Genomic DNA, 9,932 nt, shown 5'->3' with positions numbered 1-9,932 from the left:
CAGCAGCAGGATAAAACCAACGAAAGGATTCTCAAAGAAATCGGAGACCTCAAGAAACAAAAGAGATCGGCAGAGGATCATTCCCCACTGGTGCCCAGATCTTTGAATTTTGATACTCCGGTGATAACTTCTCAGCCTTCAGTGATTCCAGACGTTCAATATGTGGGAGGACCAAAAGGAGTGCACTACGGATCAACAACAATGACTCAGGCATCAGGTTCATACTTCCAGCCAACAGGATCCCATCCTCAGCATATAGGATCCTTCACGAGTTCAGGAGGATACCCAGGAGCGCAGCAGATTCAAGGGTTCTGGCGGTTTCAAGGATCCTCCCAGGTTCAAGGATCCTCCTTTATTCCAGGATCCTCCCAGGTTCAAGGATCCTCCTTTGTTCCAGGATCATCCCAGGTTCAAGGATCTTCCTCTGTTCCAGGATCATCCCAGGTTCAAGGATCCTCCTTTGTCCCAGGATCATCCCAGGTTCAAGGATCCTCCTTTGTTCCAGGATTATCCCATATTCAAGGATCCTCCTTTGTTCCAGGATCATCCCAGTTTCAAGGATCCTTCCAGATGCCAGGATCCTTAAGGATTTTGCAATCAGGAAGTTCAGATATCCATCAGGGGATTTTATTCCAATGCAGACCATTGCTTCTACTGGTCCCTCGATCATTCAAGAGTCCCAACAATATGGGTTCACATCCGGTGTTCCTAATTTGAACCCGGTGGGAGGTAACACTTTTAATAATTATCTTACTACTAACCATGGATTCATGCAGGATGCAGGTATCAATCATGCCATGGCCAGAGAATTGCAAAAGTTGAAGGACATGATATCAAGTGTCCCAGGAGTGGTCAAACCTATCCCGGAGATTGTAGATGGGAGCCATAAGATATCTCGTTTTGCACCACCAATCTGTGATGCTGAGATACCCAAGAGGTTCCACGTACCAACCATGAAGTTGTATGATGGTTCAACGGATCCTGAAGAACACATAGCACAATACAGGGAGAGGATGGAGATCAATCCAATCCCAGAAAGGTTAAAGGAAGCATGTCTGTGCAAGGGATTTGGATCCACTCTTACTGGATCAGCTCTCAGATGGCTGCTAAGTCTTCCCCCTACTCTATTACCTCATTTGCTAATCTAGTTAACCTATTTAATAATCAGTTTTCTTGTAGTAGAAAATTCGAACGTTTAACTAGTGATTTATATAGGATAACCCAGGGTCAAAATGAATCATTAAGGGATTATATCACTAAATTTAGTAAAGAATCCTTAGACATTCCTAACCTGGATATAGCCACGGCTGTTGAGGCCTTTAAAATGGGATTGCTTAGGGATTCATTGTTCTATGATGATCTTGTTATGACACCTTGCAGGAACCTAGATGAGATAAGAACCCGGGCACTCAGGTTCATCCGGCTAGAGGATGATAAGAGGATCCAAGAGAGATTAGCAGGATCCTCAAAACAAGAAAAGCAAGGATCCTCGTTCAAGAACAACAAGTTCAGATCCTATAACAAATCTGATAACCAGAATGTGCATGCTGTTGATCAAGAAGAGGATGATGAGGATTATCCTCCAATTTCTGAATATTATTTTTCTGTTGATAACAATGAACTAATCCTTGCGATGCAGAATTTAGGTGATAAAGCTAGATGGCCCAGGAAAAATGACAGACCAGCTGCAACTAAAGATAAATCAAAGTGGTGTGCATACCATAAAGATTTTGGGCATCTCACAGAAGAATGCATTGCACTGAGAAAAGAAATTGGATACTTGTTAAGCATGGGGCACCTGAAAGAATTATTGGGTAGAAAAAAGTCATGGACTCAGGATCCTGAAAGGATCCCCGAGAAAGCTCCGGCCCCTCCAGCAGATGCACAAGTAATAAACTTTATTTCTGGAGGATCAGACATTTGTGGCACATCCTTCTCAGCAGCTAAAAGGCATGCAAAGAAAACCAAAATGGATAATGGAGATAGACCCATCCGAACATCCAGTGTCTCCGAAGGAAAAGTCATAACTTTTGATGAGGATGATCGTGTTGACATTCAGGATCCTCATCACGATGGTTTGGTTATCACTCTTTTTATTTCTGACCATTTTGTCCGCAGGATCCTTATAGACGGAGGAAGCTCTGTGAACATTATCCAGCTTGATGTTCTAAAGAAGATGGGTATCCCAGAATCAGATATCATACCGAGATCCTCTGTGCTCGTGGGATTCAGTGGCGAAACTAAGAATACTCTGGGGGACATTAAATTCCCAATATATATCGAAGGCCTACATTCTTATCAAAAATTTTGTGTTATTGACTGTTTATCTTGTTGTAATGTTATCCTTGGCAGGCCTTGGATACACGATATGAAGGCAGTCCCATCCACCTACCATCAATGTGTGAAGCTCCCTAGTCTTTGGGGAATAGTGAAGATTGATAGTGATCAGCAGGAGGCTAAAAACTGTTACACTTCATCGATGAAACCAGCCTCAAAGTCAAGGGAACAATAGCAATCAAAGTATCCTCCAAGGGATGTCTTGGAGGCAAGAGAGCAGGATGTAGTAGAAATCCTCATGGATCCTGGTGATCCTGAATCCAAAATTTATATCGGATCAGGGATCCTTGGCAAAATGAAAGAAGACCTCATATCCTTCCTCAAAAGGAGGAAAACTACCTTTGCATGGAAACATGAGGATATGACAGGTATATCTAAAGATATTATCACTCACAAACTTGGCATTGACAGGTCATTCAAACCAATCCATCAGAAAAGGAGGAAGTTTGCACCAGAAAGAAATGCCATTATCCAGGAAGAGGTAGAGAAATTGCTCCGAGCAGGTATGATTAGAGAGGTCAAGTATCCAAGATGGTTGGCCAATGTGGTTGTTGTTCAAAAGAAAAATGGAAAGTGGAGGGTATGTGTCGATTTCACAGATTTAAATAAGGCATGTCCCAAGGATCCTTTCCCATTACCCCACATTGACTCCATGGTGGATGCAACGGCAGGTCATGAACTGTTGACTTTTATGGATGCTTCATCTGGATTTCAAAAAATTCAGATGGAACCATCTGATCAAGAGGATACAACCTTTATGACTCCAACCGGTATATATTGTTATATTGCTATGCCATTTGGACTAAGGAATGCAGGTGCAATTTATCAAAGGCTGGTAAATATGATGTTCAAGGATCAGATTGGACAAACTATGGAGGTTTACATAGATGACATGGTGGTAAAATCCATAAAAGCTGAGGATCACCTGAGGGACTTGGAGGAAGCATTCGATATCCTTGACAAATATAACATGAAACTTAATCCTTTAAAATGTCACTTTGGTGTTAAAGCAGGTAAATTCTTAGGGTATATGGTGACAAAGAGAGGCATTGAAGCCAGCCCAGAACAAATCAAAGCTTTAGTGAATATCAAATCTCCTGCCAATGCTAACGATGTTCAGAGGCTAACAGGCAGGATCGCAGCTTTGAACAGATTTATATCCAAATCCTCAGAGAAATGCAAGGAATTCTATGATATCCTAAGAAAGAACAAGAAATTTGAGTGGACTGAGAAGCATGAAAGTGCCTTAAGAGCTCTCAAGGATTACCTATCCTCTGCCCCGGCCTTGATGAAACCAAAAAAAGGAGATGTGCTATCCTTATATCTTGCAGTATCCTTAAAAGCAGTAAGTGCAGTCCTTGTTAAGGATCACGAAGGTACACAACATCCTGTCTATTATGTAAGTAAGAGTTTACTTGATGCTGAATCCAGGTATTCACACCTAGAAAAGCTAATCCTCGCTTTAATTATGGCATCCACTAAATTAAGACATTATTTTAAAACTCATGTTATTATTGTTAAAACTAATTTTCCAATTAAGAATGTCCTCAGGAAACCTGAAATGTCAGGAAGGATGGCTAAGTGGGCAGTAAAGCTTAGTGCATATGATATAAGATATGAGCCTAGGACAGCCATTAAGTCCCAAGCGTTAGCTGACTTTGTGGCTGATTTCAGTAGTGATTTGCAAAAGGAAGCTGAGTTAGAAGTCCAGCAGCTAGAGGAGACCAAGGATCCTTGGATACTCTATACTGATGGATCCTCAAATGTCAAAGGAACAGGGCTTGAAATACTACTAAAATCGCCACAGGGGGACATAATACCCCACTCTATAGCTTGTGAGTTCCAAACCACTAACAATGAGGCTGAGTATGAAGCCTTGATAGCTGGTTTGCAAATTGCTAAGCATATGGGGATCAGGTATCTTAAGGTACATGTAGATTCATTGTTAATCACTAATCACTTTAATGGATCCTATGCTGTTAAAGGTGAAAAGCTAACCAAATATTTGGAGACAGTCAAAGAATTGGCACTCTCTTTTGTTTCCTTTAGTTTGACACAGGTACCAAGGGAAGAAAATACAGAAGCTGATGCATTGGCTAATCTAGGATCATCTTTGAAGATCCCGGAGGATATAAGTGTTAGGGCTGGATTTTTATGACTTATGATCCTTACATGTGATCCTTACACGTGCTCCTAACCAGTGATCCTTGTTTCTTTGGCAGATAGTGATCCTCAGAAAAGTTCCAGGATCAGGATCACGGAGCATCCTAGGGATCCTCTTACTAACGATTGTTCTCTTTGAATTTAATGTTGTTTTGCAGGAATTTCGAGTAGGATCCGCTCTTAACAACATAAACAAGGAACTCGTCACAGCAACTTTGGCATATGCATAATCAAAGATGGACGTTGTGGACGATATGGAAACTCAGCACAATTTAAGGGCGATAATTTAGGCTAGATTTACTTCTATTCCTAAAGGGGTAACGAGCTAATAGTTAGGTTATTTACCTAAAATACGACCACACACACTTGTATAAGTAGCACTCTTCAACATTCGGAAAAGACACAACATACATTTCTCACACGCTTTGACACACGATACTATAGTGATCCTTGTACCTAGCTCGTTACCATCCGAAGTTGTAAAAACATTGTTTGTTATATTGAAGCATGGTGATCGGTAGTTGCCATTGTTAGGGCTGGATTTTTACAATACATGATCCTCACGTGTGATCCTAACCAGTGATCCTTGTTTCTTTGGCAGATAGTGATCCTCAGCAGAGTTCCAGGATCAGGATCACGGACCATCATAGGATCCTCATGCTAACAGTTGCTTTCGTTGAATTTAATGTTGTTTTGCAGGACATCTAGCAGGATCCGCTCTTAAGCATCACAATCACAGGACGCGTCTTTACAACTATAGCATGTGCTTAATCGGAGATGGACGTTGTGAAGGATATGGAAACTTGGCATGATTTAAGGGCGATAATTTAGGCTAGATTTACTTTTGTTTCTAAAGGGGTAATGAGCTGATTATTAGTCTTTTTACCTAAAATAGGTCACCTACACTTGTATATATAACACTCTTCCCCATTCAGAAGAACACAGAACACAATTCTCACATGCTTAGACACTCGAAACTATAGTGATCCTTGTACTCAGCTCATTATCATCCGAAGTTGTAACTATTTTTCTTATATTGAAGTTTGGTGATCGGTAGTTGCCATCACCCGAGGTTTTTTATGCCGGAGATCATACATTGATCAAGGGCTTTTTCCTCATATAAATCATTGTGTCTTTGCATATTTTATACTGAAGTGATCCTTTACTTTTTCAATAAACCAAGCATCATACCCCGTTTACACAAAGTTTGGTTGCATTATCCTTAGTGTGATTTTTGACCAAAACAGTTTGGCGCCCACCGTGGGGCAATTGGTGCTTCATTCATAAGAAAACCTTTTGTTCGAAATCATTTCAAAGAATTACATGGCTTCATCATTGAAAAACATGTCCACGGCAATGTCTGCAGTCACCTCGTCTCAGAACACTCTGCCTCCTCCACCGGCAGGATCCCAGAAGAATGCTGAGAAGAGACCAACTCCTACTAACTCTAAACCTCCATCTTCCTCTGCTATGAATTCTTATACTCCCAGTACTAGTGACGTATTTACTTTGATTTTGCAGATGAAGGATCGCATACAGCGGCAGGATGAAACTAATGACAGGATCCTCAGGGAAATTGGAGATCTCAAAAGACAAAAGAAAACGGCAGAGGATCATTCCCCACTAATGCCCAAATCCTTGAGCTTTGATACTCCAATGATCACTTCTCAGCCATCGGGAATTCCAGACGTGCAAATTATGGGAGAATCAAGAGGATTGCACCTCGGATCAACAGCAATGACTCAGGCATCAGGCCCACACTTTCAGCCGGCAGGATCCTATCCCCAGCATATGGGATCCTTCATGAATTCAGGAGCCTATCCGGCAGCACAGCAATTTCAAGGATCCTACTTTGTTCCAGGATCATCCCAGGGTCAAGGATCCTCCTTTGTTCCAGGATCATCCCAGATACCAGGATCCTTCCAGATGCCAGGATCCCTAAAAAGTTTGCAAACAGGAAGTCTAGATGTCCATCAAGGGGACTTCATTCCAATGCAGACCATTGCTTCCACTGGTCCCTCCGTTATCCCGGAATCCCAGCAATATGGATTCGCGAACTTGAACTCAATGGGAGGTAACACTTTAAATAATTATCTTACCACTAACCATGGATTCATGCAGGATACAGGTATCAATCATGCTATGGCCAGGGAGTTGCAGAAGCTAAAAGATATGATCTCAAGTGTTCCAAGGGTAGTTAAGCCTATCCCAGAGATTGCAGATGGAAGCCATAAGGTATCTCGCTTTGCACCACCAATTTGTGATGCAGAGGTACCCAAAAGGTTCCATATCCCTACTATGAAGCTGTATGATGGTACAACGGATCCAGAGGAACACGTAGCACAATACAGGGAGAGGATGGAGATCAATCCTATCCCAGAAAAGTTGAAGGAAGCATGCCTATGTAAAGGATTTGGATCCACTCTTACTGGATCAGCTCTTAAATGGCTGCTAAGTCTTCCCCCTTACTCTATTACTTCATTTGCTAATTTAGTTAATTTATTCAATAACCAATTCTCTTGTAGTAGAAAATTTGAAAGATTAACTAGTGATTTATATAGGGTAACTCAAAGTCATAATGAATCATTAAGGGATTATATAACTAAATTCAGTAAAGAATCCTTGGACATTCCCAACTTGGATATGGCTACGGCTGTTGAAGCCTTCAAAATGGGACTGCTTAAGGATTCATTGTTCTATGATGATCTTGTTATGACACCATGCAGGAACCTAGATGAAGTAAGAACTCGGGCACTCAGGTTCATCCGGCTAGAGGATGACAAGAGGATCCAGGAGAGACAAGTAGGATCCTCAAAACAGGAGAAGCAAGGATCCTCCTTCAAGAGCAATAAGTTCAAGTCCTACCATAGAAATGACAACCAGAATGTGCATGCTGTTGACCAAGAAGAGGATGATGAAGATTATCCTCCAATCTCAAAATATTGTTTTTCCGTTGATAATCATGAACTAATCCTTGCAATGCAGAATCTAGGAGAAAAAGCTAGGTGGCCCAGGAAGAATGATAAACCATCCGGGACTAAAGACAAGTCAAAATGGTGTGCCTACCATGAGGATTTCGGGCATCTAACCGAAGAATGCATAGCTTTAAGAAAAGAAATTGGATATCTGTTAAGCAAGGGGCACCTAAAAGAATTGTTGGGAAGAAAAAAGCAAAGGACTCAGGATCCTGAAAGGATCCCTGAAAAGGCTCCAGCACCTCCGGCAAATGCACAAGTGATCAACTTTATTTCCGGAGGATCAGACATCTGTGGTACATCCTTCTCGGCGGCCAAAAGGCATGCAAAGGAATCAAAAATGGATAATGGATAAAGACCTATTAGAACATCAAGTGTCTCAGAAGAGAAGATGATAACGTTTGATGAGGATGATCGCATTAACATTCAGGATCCTCATCACGATAGTTTAGTTATTACTCTCTTTATCTCTAACCATTTTGTCTGCAGGATCCTTATCGATGGAGGAAGCTCAGTGAACATTATCCAGCTTGATGTTCTGAAGAAAATGGGTATCCCAGAATCAGACATCACACCAAGATCCTCTGTGCTTGTAGGGTTCAGTGGAGAAATGAAGAAAACTCTGGGGGACATCAAACTCCCAATCTACGTGGAAGGATTACATAATTATCAGAAATTTTGTGTTATTGACTGTTTATCTTGTTGCAATGTTATCCTTGGCAGGCCTTGGATACATGATATGAAAGCAGTACCATCCACCTACCATCAATGTGTGAAGCTCCCTAGCCCATGGGGAATAATCAAGATCGACAGTGATCAGCAGGAGGCTAAGGATTGTTATACCTCATCCATGAAGCCAACCTCGAAGCCAAGGGAGCAATAGCAATTACAGTATCCTCCGAGGAATGTCTTGGAGGCAAGGGAACAAGATGTGGATGAAATCCTCTTGGATCCTAGTGATCCTGAATCAAAAATCTATATCGGATCAGGGATCCTTGGCAAGATGAAAGAAGATATGATATCCTTCCTCAAAAGAAGAAAGTCTACCTTTGCATGGAAGCACGAAGATATGACAGGTATATCTAAGGATATCATAACTCATAAACTTGGCATTGACAGGTCTATAAAACAAATCCATCAAAAAAGGAGGAAGTTTGCACCGGAAATGAATGCCATTATCCAGGAAGAGGTAGAGAGACTACTTCGAGCAGGTATGATCAGAGAGGTAAAATATCCAAAATGGCTAGCCAATGTGGTTGTTGTCCAAAAGAAAAATGGAAAGTGGAGGGTATGTGTCGATTTCACCGATCTGAATAAGGCATGTCCCAAGGATCCTTTCCCATTACCCCACATGGTGGATGCAACGGCGGGACATGAACTGTTGACCTTTATGGATGCATCATCTGGATTCCAACAAATTCAGATGGAACCATCTGACCAAGAGGATACAGCCTTTATGACCCCAACAGGTTTGTATTGCTATATTGCCATGCCTTTTGGATTAAGAAATGCAGGTGCAACATATCAAAGGCTGGTGAATATGATGTTCAAAGATCAAATTGGACAAACTATGGAAGTATACATAGATGATATGGTAGTCAAATCAAAGAAAGCTGAGGATCACCTAAGGGATTTGGAAGAAGCATTTGATATCCTTGATAATTATAACATGAAGCTTAATCCTTCAAAATGCCACTTTGGTGTTAAGGCAGGTAAATTCCTAGGATATATGGTAACTCAGAGGGGCATTGAGGCAAGTCCGGAGCAAATTAAAGCACTAGTGAACATCAAGTCCCTTGCCAATGCTAAGGATGTGCAAAGGCTAACAGGCAGGATAGCAGCTCTGAACAGGTTCATATCAAAATCCTCAGAAAAATGTAAAGAATTTTACGATATCCTAAGGAAGAACAAGAAGTTTGAATGGACTGAGAAACATGAGAATGCTTTACAAGCCCTTAAAGAATATATGTCCTCAGCACCAGCATTATCAAAGCCCGAAAAAGGAGATGTGTTATCCTTATATTTGGCGGTATCCTCAACCGCTGTAAGTGCTGTCCTTGTTAAGAATCATGAAGGTACACAATATCCTATCTACTATGTAAGTAAGAGTTTACTTGATGCCGAATCCAGGTACTCACACCTCGAGAAACTTATTCCTGCATTAATCATGGCATCAACTAAGCTAAGGCATTATTTTGAAACCCATACTATTATTGTTAGAACTAATTTTCCAATTAAGAATGTCCTCAGGAAACCAGAGATGTCAGGAAGAATGGCTAAGTGGGCAGTAAAGCTTAGTGCCCATGATATAAGATATGAGCCAAGAACAGCCATTAAATCCCAAGCACTAGCTGACTTTGTGGCTGATTTCAGTAGTGATCTACAAAAAGAAGCAGAATTGGAGGTCCAACAGCTGGATGAGACCAAGGATCCTTGGATACTACACACTGATGGATC

Source organism: Helianthus annuus, chromosome 11 (genome assembly GCF_002127325.2).
Source record: "Helianthus annuus cultivar XRQ/B chromosome 11, HanXRQr2.0-SUNRISE, whole genome shotgun sequence".
NCBI classification, from domain to species: Eukaryota; Viridiplantae; Streptophyta; class Magnoliopsida; order Asterales; family Asteraceae; genus Helianthus; species Helianthus annuus.
The sequence above is the reverse complement of the archived record's forward strand: the minus strand, read 5'-3'. Positions refer to the sequence as shown.